This window comes from Nelumbo nucifera, chromosome 1 (assembly GCF_055504915.1).
Source record: "Nelumbo nucifera cultivar China Antique chromosome 1, China Antique-T2T, whole genome shotgun sequence".
Classification (NCBI taxonomy): Eukaryota; Viridiplantae; Streptophyta; class Magnoliopsida; order Proteales; family Nelumbonaceae; genus Nelumbo; species Nelumbo nucifera.
The window spans coordinates 62,118,621-62,136,306 of record NC_142649.1 but is presented as its reverse complement, the minus strand read 5'-3'; the positions used below and the strand labels follow the sequence as shown (position 1 = coordinate 62,136,306).

The window sequence follows — 17,686 nt, the reverse complement described above, 5'->3', positions numbered from 1 at the left end:
AAAACATGGATTCCTGGCAGCCTAGACGTTCAGTAAATGGCATCTCCACGGGTGACTATCACCTCCTCTCTTCTTGTCTTATCACCCCCATTTCTCCTGTTTTGCATATATAAAAGATTTTTCATTGAAAATTCTCAAATTACAAGAAACAAACATAAGGAATCTTATATATCTTATCTGCCACCAGTTTTTGGGTCGACGATTCGACCGTCCTATTCGAATGGACAACTCGTTCTGACAACAAAAATTACAGGCAAAAAATTATGGAATCATTATAGCCACTGGTTTTCAAGTCGACGATTCGACCATCCGGTTTGAACAGATGGCCCGTTCTGACAACAAAAATTACAAGAAAAAAAATTGAGTATGTGTGGTCTATTAAGCAATATCATATGTGTTATGTCATTCGAGCGTGTGACTCATACAACCCAAAAATGGAACCGTTTTGGCCACTGGTTTTCGGGTCGATGGTTCGACCTTCCAATTCGAACGGATGACCTATTTTTACAACAAAAATTAAAAAAATAAAAAAAGGCCAAAAGTATTGAACGGGTCGACCGCTAGGGTCAATGGGTCATTGACCGATTCAATTATTTTTGGCCAGGGACTAGGATTCCTGGATGGTTCTGAATTAAAAAAATAAAAAAAAAATGGTAGTTCGTCCATCCGGTTTGAACGGATGACCCGTTCTAACAACAAAAATTAAAAAAAAAATCGCCAAAAACCATTGAATGGGTCAACGAGTCGACGGTTTGATTGCCTAGGTCAATGGGTCGTTGACCGATTCAACAGTTTTTGGCCAGGGACCAGGTTTAGGGTAAAACAGAATCGGTTGTCTGGACGGTTCCCGGGCTGAACAGTCCTACCGTTCAGGTCAACTAGGAGTTCTCAGTGTGAAATAAAGGACATCTATGAAGTAGAACTCAGAACTATCACTATATGGTCATGTTTTTTTATATAAGATGCTCTGTTGAAGCAATATTTAAAAAACGAGCACATGATGATCTCTTTTAAGTCTTTATACGAGTTTCAAGACTTGAGTACTTATAATTGCAAGTTTCTTATTAAAAAACCATTGTCTTTTTTTAATGTAACAAATGGCAATGTTCGCAGGGGCCCCTCCACTAGTATATATATTAAAGGGAAAGGGGTGGTCTTCCATTTCGCCAAATGGCAGTATTTCCCTTTAATATATATTATATATATATATATATATTCTTTGAAACATAAGTTTCGATCGTTCGATTTTTGGGTCGATGGTTCGACCATCTGGTTTGAATGGATGGCCCGTTCTAACAATAAAAATTAGAAGCAAAAAAATTATGGAATCATTCTAACCACCAATTTTTGGGTCGATGGTTTGATCGTCTGGTTCGAATAGACGACCCATTCTAACAACACAAATTACAAGCAAAAAATTGAGTGTGTGATGTACATTAAATAGTACCATACATGTTATGTCATTCGAGCATGTGACTCATAAAGACCTGAAAACGGAACTGTTCTGCCCATCGATTTTTGGGTCGATGGTTCGAACGGACAACCCGTTTTGACAACAAAAAAATTACAGAACTGTTCTATTATTAATATTCTATTTGCATAAATTTCTTGATATTAAAATTACCTTTTTTATATAAATGTGGATTTGATACATTATTTATTTTATTAGTTTATAAAATACTATTTTTAAATATTATGTTTTTTAATTTTTAGTTAAAGTTGTTAAATATAAATATGTGTTTTTATTTTAATTACATGTGAACAAAAAAAGTTAATAAAAGTTATTTTATTTTACTTTATATCATGAAATGTAACGTGGTTTACTGGTTTGGAAACACAACGAATCTAAATGTCACCTCATTCGCATTTTTATAGAGATTACTGAATGGGCACAATGTGTATCAGTGTGTATTGATCGATATCCCTTCTTACAAATCATATGCCCCGTATCAGAAAGTAAGAGTTCATTTATCACAAAAGGGAAATATGTAAGTAAGAGTTCAAACAATCATAACAATAAGATATTGGAAAGATTAAGATATTTCAAATGGGGACAAGCCCTTTCAAAATTTAACAAATGTATTTTTTTGATAGGTAACTCGGATTTATTTTATCAGCAAAGAAGGATTAATTTTATTAAATTAAGAGAAAGTTGTATACAGATTACAACCAACAAAAAAGCACAAGTTAGTGCTACATACAGATTACAACCAACAAAAAAGCACAGGTTAATTTTCATTAATAAAAGATAATTAATTATAGGAGAAAGGGAGATAAAAACTCTTACTTCCCCACTTTGAGGCAAAAAAACAAGACAAGATTACAAGATAGCCCAAAACATTGAGTCCTTAGTCACCCTTTGTTTGGCTAACCAATCAGCAAAGAAGTTAGCACTTCTTTTCACTCATTTTAGTTTAACTTCAATATCTTTAGTCAGCCACTTGATTTTCCTTTTCTCATAGCTATAAGTCCAAAAACTAGCATTTTTTTATCTTTTAGCTAACCCACCACCAATTTGGAGTCCTCCTCTATAACTAGTTTAGTGATGTTTAGCTCATTAGCCCTTCGAATTCCTTCTAAGACAACTGAGATCTCAACCCGTAGAGCATCATCCACTCCAATTGGCCCCGAGAACATAGCTAAAACTTGACCGTCCTCAGTTCTTATAGCACCCCCAATACCTGATGGACTTGGATTGCCAATGCTACTTCCATCAAAATTTAATTTGAAGAATCCACTGGGGGAGGAGTCCAAGAAGGTAGGAGTTGAAAAAATAAGCACAGGAAAAGGAATCATCAGAAGAGGTAGACCAAACTCTAGTGTCCGCCAAAGATTGAACTAGAAAAGCTGATTTGAGAATGTCAAACAACCGTAAAAAGCTTTCATACTCATTATCCCTCAAACCTCTCTTAAAACCAAAGTCCCAACTCACACCAGATTGACAGAATGTGATGAAACTTGAAACAAGTAGCTGCTTATAATTAGAAACCGAGTAAAGATCATGGTAAAGGGAATGGAAAGGAGTATCACCCAACCAAAGATCTTTCCAAAACAGAACCCTAGAACCATAACCCACACCAAATATAATGAAGTTGAAAAAGGTTGGGTATACCTCTTGAATTGCTTTCCAAGGAGAGTTCAAGGTTGATGTTAGAACTACCTTTGCATCCCAGCTGTTATTCATCAGTTCGTGAATGATTTCAATAACCTTATGCCACAACCTATTGGAAGCATCATCCACACCTTATACCAAGTCAGCTTAGAATCAAGACATGGATTATGGTAGCGGCTGGAGACTTATATGGACCACCTACCACAGCTTCTTTGGAGTCAGTTGGGGTTAGGGCCAAGTTGGAGAGATATGGGAAGTTTCTGAGTTAGAGAGATACAACTAATTCCAACTCTTCATTGGGTGGATAGCAAGGTGCAAGTGGCCCATGAGCTAGTCATTCTACTTCATTCAAACATATAGGTAATTCATATGGCATTGCAAATTATGCCTCCACTATAGGTAAGGGGAGACCTCCCTAGATTATAGACTTAGGAACCTCAAAATATATGACCAATATTTTCACCATTTTCTCATCATGCCACCTCCTCTACTCTAATAAAGATAGAGTGTCCATAGCTGATCACTCCCATGTTCCCATTGTTGTAAAGGGGTTTGTCAAAATAATTGATACCATTACCCTGCCTTCTGTATTGCATGTTCCTAGATTGATTACTAACCTTTTATCTGTGAGCAATTTGACAAAAAGTTGAATTGTTCAGTATTTTTTCCTCATGGTCATTGTATTTTACAAGATCTAGAGTAAAAGAGGACAATTGGGAGTGGTTGTGAGGTGAATGGAGTCTACCTTCTTAATGTGCTTCACAGTCATCATAGTCATCATGTCAGCAAAAGTAATGAGTCAAAGTTAGTGGGTTAGATTATGCTTTGGTATAATCGGTTAAAACATTTGTCATTTGGTTCTTTGTGTTTTTTTTTTTTTGTTTTAAAAGCCATTTGAGTCTGTTAAGTTATCTAATTTGGGGTGTGAAGGTTAAAAAGCCATTTGAGTGTGTAAATTATGAATCGGTTAAAAAGTTTAATTGTTCTTCAGTTTTTTATATTGTTCAAACTAATATTTGGAGACCATATCATGTTCCTTCTATGGGTGGCTACCATTACTTTCTATTGTTTGTGGATGACTTAGGTATACTTGATGAGATCTCATGATGAGGTACCTTGGTATAACAGTTCCACCAAATGGTGTCAACACAATTTGAAGTATGATTGAAGGTGTTCAAATCAGATAATGCTAAGGAATATTTTGAGAAAAACTTGGCATCATATTTATTCAATATTCAGAGAATTGGATCAGACATATAACTGGAGAAGGGAGGGGTTCATTATTCAAGGGTCAGAGGTTCAACCAGGGTCGAATCGTGATGATTTGGCATATGTATATATACTACAAGTTATATAAATACTATATATAATATATTTTACAATTTTTAATAAACTTAAATATGGTGGATGGATGGAAAATTCCTTGATTTTTAAAGCAAATGACCAAGATTCAAGTCTCATAATTTACATTTTCTTGAAAGTACATGTATAATAAAGTAATATATGCAATAGTCATTAAATTGCATAAATAAAGAGGTGAACTAGTAGTAATTAAGCAATATATGGAAATAAGAGATCATGGGTTCAAATCTCTCAAGCTCATTTTAAAATTTTAAGTATTTAATGGCTCGATCGGTTTCATGAAACCACTGGTTTTCCTGTTAAACCAGTCGATCAATCGGTTTTCATTGGGTTTTTAGTAAATTTAGTTATTGGGGTGTGACCGAACTAGCCAAGACCTTGGGTCACAATTTAATCAGTTAATCCAATTCAATTTTCTAAACACTATATTTATTAGAGCATGGAGAAGTCCATCAAAGCAGTTGTACACATACTCCACAACAGAATGGTGTAGCAAAAAGGAAGAACATACACTGAGGGTGATGCAATTCTCACAACAACCTTTTTTATTAATCGGATACCCTTTCGTGTTCCTAAATACACTATTCCATTCAGTCTTCTTTTTCTTGAGGGGGAGATGTTTCACTTTCCATTGAGGGTGTTTGGATGTGCATGCTTTATCAATATCCTTGGTCCTCAATGCTTGAAGTTGGACCCTAAGGCAAAGAAGTGTGTATTCCTCGGGTATGTAGGAAATTAAAAGAGGTATTGCTGTTATGATCCAATGTTAGGGAGGCAGTAAGTTACCATGGATTTCACCATTTTTAGTCTAAATTATTCTTTTTTGATATTGTTTCTCAGGGGAAGTGTTTTGGGGAAGTAAATGAGCAACCTATACTATTTCCTGTTCCAGCTCCTTTACCTACTTCATTGTGTAGTCCAATTATTCCACCTACTTTGCCTGCTCCATTACGTTATGCTTCTTAGTTTTTTAAATGATAGCACCTATGATAGCATAGGGAGGTTGATTATGCTTTGGAATTATCTGTTGGAGGTTGGTCATTCTTCCAACTTGATGTAAAGAATGCTTTTCTTAATTGAGATTTGTAGGAAGAGGTGTTCATAGACGTTCTAACTAGTTTTATAGTGATGTGACCAAAGGAAAGATATGTAGATTGTGTTTGGTTATACTTAAACCTAATCTAAGCATACTTGTTTGTGAAGAGAAGGGGACCATTGGTGTTAGTGTTTATAGTGTATGTGGATGACATTATAGTCACAAGAAATGACCTAAGTGAGATTGATGCTTTGAACAAAACTTACACCAGGAGTTTTAGATTAAGGATCTTAGGGAGCTGAAGTATTTTTGGGCATTGAGGTGGCAAGGTCAAAACATAGAATCTTCATTTCCCGAAGGAAATATGTGTTGAACATATTTCAGGAGATAGGAAAACTTGGGGTTAAACCAGTTGATACACCCATTAACCAAAATCACAGAATTAATGGTTCAGATGGTAAGCTAGTAAAGGATGTTGAGAAGTATCAAAGAATGGTGGGCCGGTTGTTATACTTGTGCATGACAAGACTAGATATTTCTTATGTAGTTAATGCGGTTAACCAATACATGCATACCCCACAAATTCAACACTAGGAAGCCAATGACAGGATTCTTGTCTTTCTGAAAGGCTTCCAAGAGGAGGGATATTGTTTGCCAACCATGGACATTTAAAGCTATTAGCTTAAAGAGATGTTGACAGGGTAGGATGCCTTGATGATAGGAGATCTACATCAAGAGTATGCACTCTTGTTGGAGGCAATCCAATTTCATGGAAGAGTAAGAAGTAACCAATTGTAGCCAGGTCAAGTGCAGAAGTTGAATATAGAGCTATGGCATATGGTGTTTCAGAGTTTCTCTCGGTTCAATCTTTATTAGGAGATATTGGAGTTGGTGCAGAAGCACTTATGATGTTGTACTATGATAATCAAGCAGCAACTAACATTGCTTGTAACCCTGTTCAGCATGATAGAACAAAGCATATAGAGAGGTGGATAGATATTTAATAAGAGAAGTGATGACATTTGGAGAAGTGTGTCTATCATATGTTGCATCTGATTTACAGTTAACTAATGTTCACACAAAAGGAGTTACAAGAGATAAGCTTGAACATGATCTACGCAAGTTGGGAATGTATGACATCAACTCCCAACTTTAGGGGGAGTGTTAAGATTCAGCAATTTCTTATGATTTTCTTATTTATAATCATTAGTTATTGTTAATGGGCCTAAGGTCCATTAGTTTATGTTATTTTTTTGGAGTTGTTTTTATGTTATGAATAGTAGCTACCCCTTTAAGGGCATATTAGTCTTTGTAATCAATCTTTTTTATGAGTATATAAGATAATAAGTGGGGAGGCCAGATAATTATTGGCTTCTCCCCATCTTTTCTTCTCCTTCTCTTCATTTCTTCTCACTAAGAACTATTTCCTTCCTTCTTCTTTTTCACAATTATCAAATCAGATTATTTTTTTCTCCTTTTCTACTAACTCTAAACAAAAAGAGAGAAAAGTAGCACGCTAGAAATAGAACCAAATAATCATTATATGAGTCTAAGGAAACAAATCCAAAAAGATGTTACAGTGATATAGGTGCTTTTTTGAATATAGCTTAAGGTCCAGAAAATCACATAACTTGTTGACCATCATCATTTTTTGCATGTGTTATTCCAAGTAACCTCCAACCTTTCACATTATTAGGGTTCTTTAAAACTTCAACCTCTAATGCAAGAACAACTTCACTTAAGAGGCCTTTACAAAACAGCTCCTAGCCTTCTTTCAATGGATTAGGATGGCCGACTAAGGGTTCATATTAGAAAAATACATACACCCCTTTGGAACTATCTGACCGTTGTTTGGCAGCAATTTGTTCATTCATGTACCTATTGACTCAATTCAAATTAGTAAAATACAAGCAAAGTATAAGTCAATTTCTAGATCAAAGGCAAACACTAGAATATCACCATATACTCAGTTCCAGGGGAAAAAACATACAATGTCAAATACCACCATGTCTAACATAAAAGGTTGTACTTTTCTTTAGAGAAGAGGATCATATTAATCATATCCACATTCCTCAACCTTCCTGTCTATTTCCTCTTAGTTTTAAGGCAACTACCAAGGTAGTAAAGAGAATTGGAAAGTTCATCAGGGACTTCTTATGGAACCAAGCCATGATAAAAAAGAACATCTAACAACTCAGGAAATAGTGTGTAGGAATGAGGAAAAAGGGGATTACGGCTGGGAGATTAATACATAAAAATATAGATTTTCTATGGAAATGTTGTTGAGGTTTCCTATTTAAGGCAATTCACTATGGCATTCAATAATCAAGAGAAAATATGAAATCAATTTGAATGGATAGGACATGGGATCATCTAAAAGTGCCACCTTGTTGTGCCCTTAGAAGAGCATCAACTCAATTGCGACTACATTTTCACAGCATATAAGACATGATCCTATTATGGGATTACCTTTGAGCAAAGGGAATTCTAGAATCATTGCTTTCTCCAATAAAAACAAAATCATTTCTTACTTAGTCTCATTTGGCAATAGGGTTTTATCCTAAAACTTGAGGTTGAGAGGCTATAAAAGGTGTTTTCCTATCCCCATCTGAGGTTAATAAGCGAATTTGTTGTCCTAACTCAAATGGTTCATTTTTTTGTGCATATTTATTTGAAAGTTATCCATGGCTTATCAAAAAAAAAAAAAAAAACGAATATATCAAACTCATCTTCTTAGCCTTTTTCTGCTAAAGACATTTTGGGTGGGTTCTCCTCCCATGGTTAAAGCTTTTTGTTGGGTGATTGCAAATCTTGTGCCATAATCTCCATCTTTCAAGAGGAAATCTCCACAACCACTTACTTGACAAAGGTGTATCCCTATGAATTGGACTGTCAATTCTTAGGTTTCCCTTCTCCTAAGGTTTACAAACCCATTCCCATTTCATTAGGTGATCTTTTTCTCTCCCAACTCCCACAAGAAGTCCTCACATATTTCTCTAAACTAATCAGCTATCCTAGAAGGAATACAAAAGGTAGATAGAAGATAAGTGGGTACATTCGCTAAAGTAGCTTTAGGTTATTCTTCCTCTTATAGAAATATAATTCCCCTTCCAAAGGGCCAATTTTTGGGTAAATCTCTCTACCACCAATTTCCAAAAGTTGTTTACCCTTGGATTCCTTCCCGAAAGAAGGCTTAGATGATCCATAGACAAATTCTTAACCTTACATCCCAAAATTCCTACAAGCCTAAGGATTTCCCTTTCTTCCAAATTGATCCCTACTGGTCCAATTTTCCCCCAGCTCACATTTAACTTTGAAACATTCTCAAAGGTCTCAATCAGCAAATTCAAGGTGGGTTACGATTAACTCATTTCTACTTACCATCCACCCTCTAATTGAACCTTGCAAATCAGCCTTGATGATCATTCTACTTTGGACCTCTACAATTAGTGTAAACCTAACGCTCGTTATGTATTATTGCATTGGGGAAACTCTCCCCTTCATAGCTTTACATTGTTTTCTTGTTTCTATCATTCATGTTTTTGTTTTCCCCCATCCTAGGGAGCTCATATCTTTGCCCTCATCTACAAGGTGGTTAGAAGATTGTATTGCAACATTATTTAATGAATGCATCTCCTTTTATATGGTTACCTATCAACAAACTAATACTAGCACAAGGGAAGATGCACTAGACCAGCAATAGATATGTTTACAGCTATACTCATTAATACAATTGCCTTACTTTTTCTCAAAAAAAAAAAAAGATGCACTAGAACAGCAGTGGCTTGGATAATTTGGGAAGAAAGAAATCTAAGGATTTGATGGTGAGGGAAGAAGCAGAGAAATTGTGATTGAACTGACAACTTTAAGGGTGGCACATTGAGTGAAAACGTTAAATTTATTTTTCTGATTTTAAGATAGAAGACTTCTTTAGATCACGGAGAACAATTACAAATATTGCCTCTAGAAGATCAATTGTAAATGAAATTTGGTCCCCTTCAGATGTTGGGTGGAAGAAACTAAATTTTGATGAAGTTGTTTGGGAAACCCTGGCCCATCGGGTATTGGTGGGGTAATTAGGGAAGTGGATGGAAATATAATAGCCATGTTCTCAGGTTCTATTCAGCATGGTGATGTGTTGAGTTCAAAATTGAAGGCAATAGTATATGGTGTTGAGAAAGCTCAAGAGTTGGGGATTAACAAATTGATTGTTGAAGGGGACTCAAAAATTGTTGTAAAATGGTTGAAGAAAGGGGAATGAGCAATATGAAGAATAAGGAATGAGCTTAGGTACTTTATGCAGGCTTCTAAAGACACAAAAATTCAAATAAGATAGATTAAAGATCAACTAACAACAATGCTAATGGTCTAGGTAAGCAAGGAGTTCAAAGACAATCCATGCTTTGGGCCATGTTATAGTTAGTGGGCTTCCTTTGGGCTATTTTGGTGCTTGTTGTATCTAGTGGCTTTGTTTGTTGAGTTATGCTTGGGATTGTGTTGTAATTACTGGGTTTCTTGTGGACTCTTCGTCTACTCACAACTTCTTGTTGTACATGACCTTTTAATTTAATGAATCAATTCTATGTTGCTGATAAAAAAAAAAGAATTAATACTAATACATCACAAAGAATATCAAGTATTAGAGGAAAGAAATAAGGAAGAAAGATGGTCACTAAGGAAGCGATTCAAAGCTAGTCATCTCGTGTCTCGGTCAAAAGGTGGAGTTCCTGTGGAAGATGAGAAGCACTATTGAAAGCTACATTAGGATGAGGAATTCTTTTACTAAAAGCCTTGCATTTCACCATGTTTACCAAGAAGCAAACCAAGGGGCAAATTGGCTTTCTCATGGAGCGCAGATTTCTCCTTCGAACTCTTTAGTTTTTAATTTTTCTTCATTCCTCCCTTCTCTTCTTCTTATTTGTTTTGTTGATATTTGGGGGCACACTTGGGCTCATTTGGAGTTGCCACCCATTAGTTACGGAAATGGAGGTGATGGGACCTCCGAGAATGATTTTCAAAACCGTTTTGTTTTAATAGTGACTGCAATAACCCAAGGCATCAACTAAACCAGTCCGGGTAAGACTCGGGTGGGAGAGGGAAGGAGTTAGGCACACCTCTCCCGGGTCCAATAGGTGGGGCCCACATGACATCCGAAACAAGAACAAATACAAATAAATAATTATGGTAATAAGAACAGGGCACCAAAACAAGCCAACACAAAAGGGAATCTATTGTATCAATTTTTATTATTTTTTATTTTCTTTTACTTGTTATTATATTTTCATTATTACATTTGTTTTATTTGTTATTATCTCTTTTTATTTTATTATTTATTTATTTATTTGTTTTTTTATAAATGAATGAAATTTATTAATTAGCATAGGAGAATAGTACAATGTCCCAAGGAGAAGCACGAGATGCAACCTTTCCTGGTTAGTTAAGTACAGCTTCCACTATATTATAACAACTTACAAAGTAGCACAGAAAAGGACCTCCCTGGATACCCCCTGTTTAGCCAAAGAATCAGCCATAGTGTTAGCTGACCTACTTACCCATTTTACCTCAAATCTCAGATTCCTAGTTAACCATTTTACTTTTTTATGAGGTCTTTGTAGCCCCAAATGGTAGCATCTAGGTTAAGCAGCCACCTTATTACCACCTGAGAGTCCCCTTCAACTAGGAGATGCTCCACCCCAGGCTAGTTAGCGATCTGAATTTCTTGTACTGTAACTAGTATTTCAACCCTCGTAGAGTCCCCCACTCCCACTGGTCCTGAGAATAAGGAGATGATATTGCTATCCTTATTCGTCAGGACACCCCCAATACCTGACGGCACAGGGTTACCTTGGCTGCTTCCATCAAAATTTAACTTGATGATACCTTCTGACGGTGGATCCCATTCTAATAAGAATTTATTCTTCTTTGTAGAAGTATTAGCCATTACTAACCAACTCCTCTACAAATCATCAAAAGAGAAATCATTGAATATCTCCAAGGTTTTCAACCAATGTATTGCTCTCGTTAGAATGTAGTCATTCACTTCTTCTAATATTCTTTCCTTCTCTAAGAAAACTCTTGCATTCCTTTCCTCCCATAGTGTCCATATGGTTGCTGCCCTAACACATTTCCACATGAACTTGCCTCTTCTAGTATGCTAAACAAAAAAAAGAAGGGTTAAATAACATACTCAAATTAGTTGGCGGAGACCACCTACCTCCAAATAAACTAAGGCTCCGACTCCATAAGTCTATAGCAAAGGAGTAGGAATTCAGAAAATGGAAACAGTCACCATTCGGGGCCTTGCACAAGAAACGCCAATTCGGGGAGAGACAAAGAGAGGGTCTCTTTTTCTGCAAGTTTTCCAAGGTATTGATTTTCCAATAGAATACAACAATCTTTGGAGGGATAGGTCAGGCCCAAAACTCTTTGAAAGGGAACCCTTAGGAGTTGGGGTTGGAACTGAGGGATTTTTGAAAAGAAGAGCAAGTGAAAATACCTTTAGGAAGGGGAGTCCAGACTCTTTGATTAGAAGAAGTGGGGTCCAAACAACCAGACTCTAGTAAATGAAGAAGCTTACTGATACAAATTGACTCGCCATCCCTCAATCCCCTACAAAAACCGAAATCCCAGTTTTAAGACAAAGGACTTAACAAGTTCGGAAGAAAGTTTGCAATTGGCTCATTTTTGTAAAGGGGTAGGGAATAAAGCGATGGGAATCGATCTTTGAGGGGTTGAGTACCCACCCAAACATCCACCCAAAACCTAATAACATCATCGAAACAAGCATCATACTTGATAAAACTAAGGAAGCGAGGAAGAATGCCATGTATAGCTTTCCAATGTGTTGTGAGGGTAGCTCAACGAGATATCCTGGCATTCCAACCATTTCTTGAGCATCCGTCAATGCTAAACACCATCTCATGTTATAACCTCTCTCTCTCTCTCTCGTGGCCATCTCCATAACCACTTCTCTAGGAGGGCTACATTCTTCAATACTATATTCCCAAACCCTAGACCCCCTTCTTCCATAGGTTTATTAACTATCTCCCATCTAACCAGATGATCCTTCTTCACCTCCCCCAATTCCCATAGAAAGTCCTCATTATTTTCTCCAATTTCTTAGCTTCCCTTGGTGGAATCCTGAACACTGATAGGTAGTAGGTTGGAAGGTTGTCAAGTATAGCCCTAATCAAGGTCACCCTACCCCCTATTGAGATGTAATTCTTTTTCCAAGCTGCCAATTTTTTCGCAATAGGGGCCCAGAAACTGCTTTCTTTAGGGTTAGCTCCTAAGGGTAGCCCTAAGTAGGCCAAAGGCCAAGAGAGGTAATGCAGCTTAAGCACTCAGCAATGGAATCAATCTCCCAATCCTCCATATTTACTCCAGCCACACAACTTTTGCCAAAGTTTATCCTCAGATTGGAGGCAAGCTCAAAGGTTCTTGTTAACTTCTTAAGGTTGTCCACCTTTCTCAAATCACTCCCTTCGCAGAAAATAACTATATCATCTACAAACTGAAGATGGGTTAATGGACAACATCTCCTCCCTATTCTCCACCCCTTTATGTGGCCCTCCTCATCTGCTTTGGAGATCATTCTACTAAGAACATCAGCAGCGAGTGTAAAAAGGAATCGAGAAAGTGGATCACCTTGTCTTAAACTTCTATTGGCTGGAAAGAAGTCCTTAACCACTCCATTCACTAAGACTGAATAATGACAAGAACTTAAACATCATCTTATCCAATTACACCATTTGTCTCCAAACCAACGTCTTCTTAACACCTCCCATAGGAAATTCCAATCCACTAAATCATAAGTCTTTTCCAAATCCAATTTGTGAACAAAACCTTTTCTGCCAAATCTCCTTATCTCTTCCACACTCTCATTTGCAATGAGGATTTGATCTATGATTTGTCTATCCTGTACAAAGGCTCCTTGTGTTAGCTAATGAGAGAAGGAAGAACTACTTTGATCCTCTTAGAAAGCACTTTTGCCAACGGATTTGATTTTATCTATTTTACGAAATTCTTTTTATTATATTTTATGCTCTTATGTTTTTTTATTCTTAAAATATTATTTTCACTTTTTCTATTATTATTTCCCTTTTAGCAGCCCATTTTCCTCCTATTCTCTATCCAACGATGCTTCCCAGCTCCCATGCTAATCATATTGATTTGTCACTTTTTTTATTACAGCGGAATTTCTTTCATTATAATAAATTCCCAATAGATACCTATAATTTAGGTTGAGTGCCAATTTAGTAGCCATATAACTTTCAATTTGTGACAATCTGGTACCTAATGTTAAATTTTCGTCATTTAGAAGATAAAAAGTACTAAATACTCTCAGCTATTTCGATTACCGATTAAAACTACGAAAATAACCCATCATCTGTTTCAACGGGAACCACTGTTTCATAATCCAAAAACCAGCTCCCTCACGCCGGTGGTGTCAAGCGACTGCGCCGCTGGAAACATTGATTTTGACGATCGTACAGGATGCTGGAAAAGTTGAAGTCGAAGAATCCAATACCGTTGTTGGAGGACGACTACTGTTGCCCGTCTCTGGAACGTTATTGCGCCCACTGTTTACTCAACCGTTGTCGGAGAAGACGACTTGTTGCCGGTGGCGAAGAAACCAGGGCCAACTGGGTAAAAAGTTACGCCATCTTTTATTTCTTCCTCTTCCTCAAGCTCCCTCTATTTCGCTTTTAACAGTAACCGCCGCTGCAACTTCGGGCACACCACCGTCCGCGCTCCCTCTCTTTCTTCTTTCCGTTTCTCCTTCTTTCTTCTTCTTCTTGGAAAAACCCCCTGATTTGCCGTTTCTTCCCTGCGAACGAATAAACGCGACGGCGGCGTTTCATCACCGTTGCAACCTGTAACTCGTCACAACAGTGGCATGGCGGTTATAATGGCAGTGATGAGTTGCATGTTCACTCCTTAAGGAGTTTCATCACCTTTGCTCTGACTTTTGCCCTCACATTTCAAATCCTCGTCCCGTTTAAAAAAGAAAGCACGAGAAGTCACAGATCTGAAGAACATGAGAGACGAGATCGAGACGAAACGGAGAAAGAGGAGGATCTTGATCTTGATCCATATCTCGAACTTAGATCCAGGTCCAGGTCTAGATACCTGTTTAATCCTGTGAGAATAAGTTAATTAGTCAAGTCGAAGTAGACGCCTCAGATCTTTTGTTGTCGAATCATCGACGATCGCAGGGCCGTCTTTTTTCTTCGAAAAATTTGGTAACGGAAGAGCACTGTGAGAAGGGGAGAGTGAACACACAGATCCGGCGTACACATCGGACCCACGACAGTAGGAGGCAAAACCGATTTCAGGTCCCCGATCCGGATCTGCTTAGGGATCATTTCTGGCTCCGGTCCCAACCGATTTCAGGTCCCCGCACTGCTGTGACGAGTTGCAGGTTGCAGCGGTGATGAAACGCCGCCGTCGCGTCTTTTCGTTCGCAAGGAAGAAACGGCGAATCAGGGGGGTTTTCCAAGAAGAAGAAGAAGAAAGGAGAAGTGGAAAGAAGAAAGAGAGGGAACGCGGGCGGGCGGAGAAACCACCGATGCCCGAAGTTGCAGCGGCAGTTACTGTTAAAAGCGAAACAGAGGGAGCTGAAGAAACAGTCGCCATCTTTTATTTCTAATTTTGTACCCAGTGTTTACCTAGTTGGCACTGGTTGTCTCTTCGACGCCGGCAATTAGTCTTCTTCGGCAGCGCATTCGCTTGACACCATTGGCATGAGGGAGTTGGTTTTCGGATTCTCTGTAAATGCAAGTATGAACAGTGATTTTCACGGTCGAAATAGATGATGGGTTATTTTCGTAATTTTAATCGGTAATCAAAATAACTGAGGGTATTTAGGATTTTTTATTTTCTAATTGACAAAAATTTAACACCAGATATTAAATTGTCACAAATTGAAAATTTAAGTATTAAATTATCGTGCAGGTACTAAATTGACACTCGGCAAGTACAAATTACCGAATTTTCCCTTCTTTTTATTTGTTTTTACTCCTCAGAATCGGCAAATCGGGACATCCCAGATCCATTACCTCTTCTCCATCAATTAATCATTCCTTTCCCCCTTTATATACTCCTTGTCTCTAATATAACATTTATTTCTTTACATTTTTGTTGCATATAGGTCAAACGAATTAATTCAAACTGACAGAACAAATAACAAATTAAAAATTAAGAAAGCTAACTGATTCAATGAAAAGAAGCAAACAATTACCTAATTCGCACTCAGATAACTAAAAACAAAGACGGTGTAATATAGAGTAAACAGCAATTAACAAAGCAGACGAAATGGCATATTGATGTTGGCCATAAACACGACTGACAGAAGAAATAACAAATTAACAGAATGAACTGGACGGCAAGCCAGCAATGGTAATCACTCGAGAAGAAAATTCGATCAAACAAAGAAGAAACAGGTAAAAAAATACGGTTGATTCCTTAAATAGCTAGCAATTTCGGGCTAGATCCACATGATAATTAAAACTTCCGAGAACAATAATTGTTGCTGGATTGGATTGGCGATGAAGGTTTCGCCGGAACTAGTTCAGCAGAAACAACATCAACGGATCTGCTTACTACCCCACTTGGATGCCGCTATTCCGCGACAAAATACAGGAAAGGAAAAACTGGAAAACCAGAAAAAAAAAAAGAAAAAAAAATGAGAAACGATGACAGAGTACGTAATTGGGATTTTGGCCTGATATTGATTGCCGCAATGGAGTGCTATGAGTCGCTGCTCAGCTGGCGATGAAAATGGAGACAGGGGGTCGTTCGATGATTCGAGGAAGCTGAGAAAGGAGGAGAGAGGGAGAGGTGACGAGCAAAGGGAAAATCGATGAGAGAAAGATGAGAACGGAAAGGAAACAAGGGGAAATGATTTGGTTACTGATGGTTGTGTTCAAACCCGCTGATGCAACAGGTTGCAATGGTGAGGAAGACACCCAGGGGTGGTCGAAGATGTTGTATGGAGAGAGATATAGAAAGAAGAGCGAGGCGGAGAAAGAGAGAAAGAGGGAGAGGACAGAATGGAAGAGAAATGGGATAGAAGAGAGGCTGGAGAGGAAGTAGTTGCCGCTGGTTCTCCGCTTGAAGACGATAAACAGTCCTCCCCTTTCGAGTGTAGTTTTATATCAGGCAGGTGGCAATCTCGTAAATTTTGGGAAGTCCGAGTGTAGTTTTCGGCAATTTCACGAATTCGGGTCAAACCCTGTCCAAGGAGTCAACCGAGCTTGATTCAATGATGGGGGTTTTGGGTCAATGATTGGAGGGTTGAGAGGGGTCCCGGCCGTAGAGAGGGGATTTTGCGTGTGCAGGCCAGTGACATTGGCCGAAATAGAATCTTTTTGGATGAATGGTCAAATAGGGGTATTTTTTGTTGAAATTTGGCAAGGTAGGGTTTTTGAACATTCTAGGTTGATTTGTGGGTCATATTGGTCCAAATAGGCCCAGATCAAGCAGATCTAGAAAGAGCTTGACTCGGTCAATTTGGAGCCTCGAAAAGGAATCTTGGTGCAATGAAAGGGCAAAAAAAGGTATTTTTGGCTGAAATTTTACAAGATAGAGTATCTAGGATCTTGTGGTAATATTTGATTGGTCTAGGGTGGTCAACATCGTAAGAATTTGGGTCAATGAGATGATCCAGAATGGAATCTTGGTTTGATGGAAGGGGAAACAGGAGGATCTAGGGTTGAAACTTTATGGAAAGGTGTTTTGATGTATCTGGAGTTTAATGGTGTGGTTTTATCGATTTGGGTGTGTTAAGATCAAGGGAATCTGGATTCCGAGTGTTTAGACTAACAAGAGGCATCAGAATGGAATCTTCGCTTAATGAAGGGGTAAACGGAGGAATCTTGAGTTGAAACGTTATGGGTAGTTATTTTGAGAGGTCTTGAGTCTGATGGCGGTATCTGACCTGAGGGTAAAAGTGTAGACGATGGTTGATTAGGGCCATCGGATTGTATCGAATGGATTTAACTGTGGATTTAGGTGCTTTACAGCTAAAAGTTGGGATTTTTGGGTTTTCTGATGTTTTGGAGAGATCAGGAGGATCTGATCAGGTGTTTGGAATAAATTTGAGGTTCAGACAGTGGACCGAGCAAAAATCAAGTGCTGATAGATGGTATAACACTCACTCGATGGCATTTTAT

At 37.9% G+C, this 17,686-nt stretch overlaps 1 long non-coding RNA gene across 1 annotated transcript; it reads left to right on the top strand.

The window, feature by feature from the left end:
- Positions 1-13,702: 13,702 nt before the first annotated feature.
- Positions 13,703-15,504, top strand: LOC148803340 (uncharacterized). Its single transcript, XR_016081299.1, has 2 exons — positions 13,703-14,848; positions 14,907-15,504. It is a non-coding gene; the product is annotated as an uncharacterized LOC148803340 (long non-coding RNA).
- Positions 15,505-17,686: the final 2,182 nt, after the last annotated feature.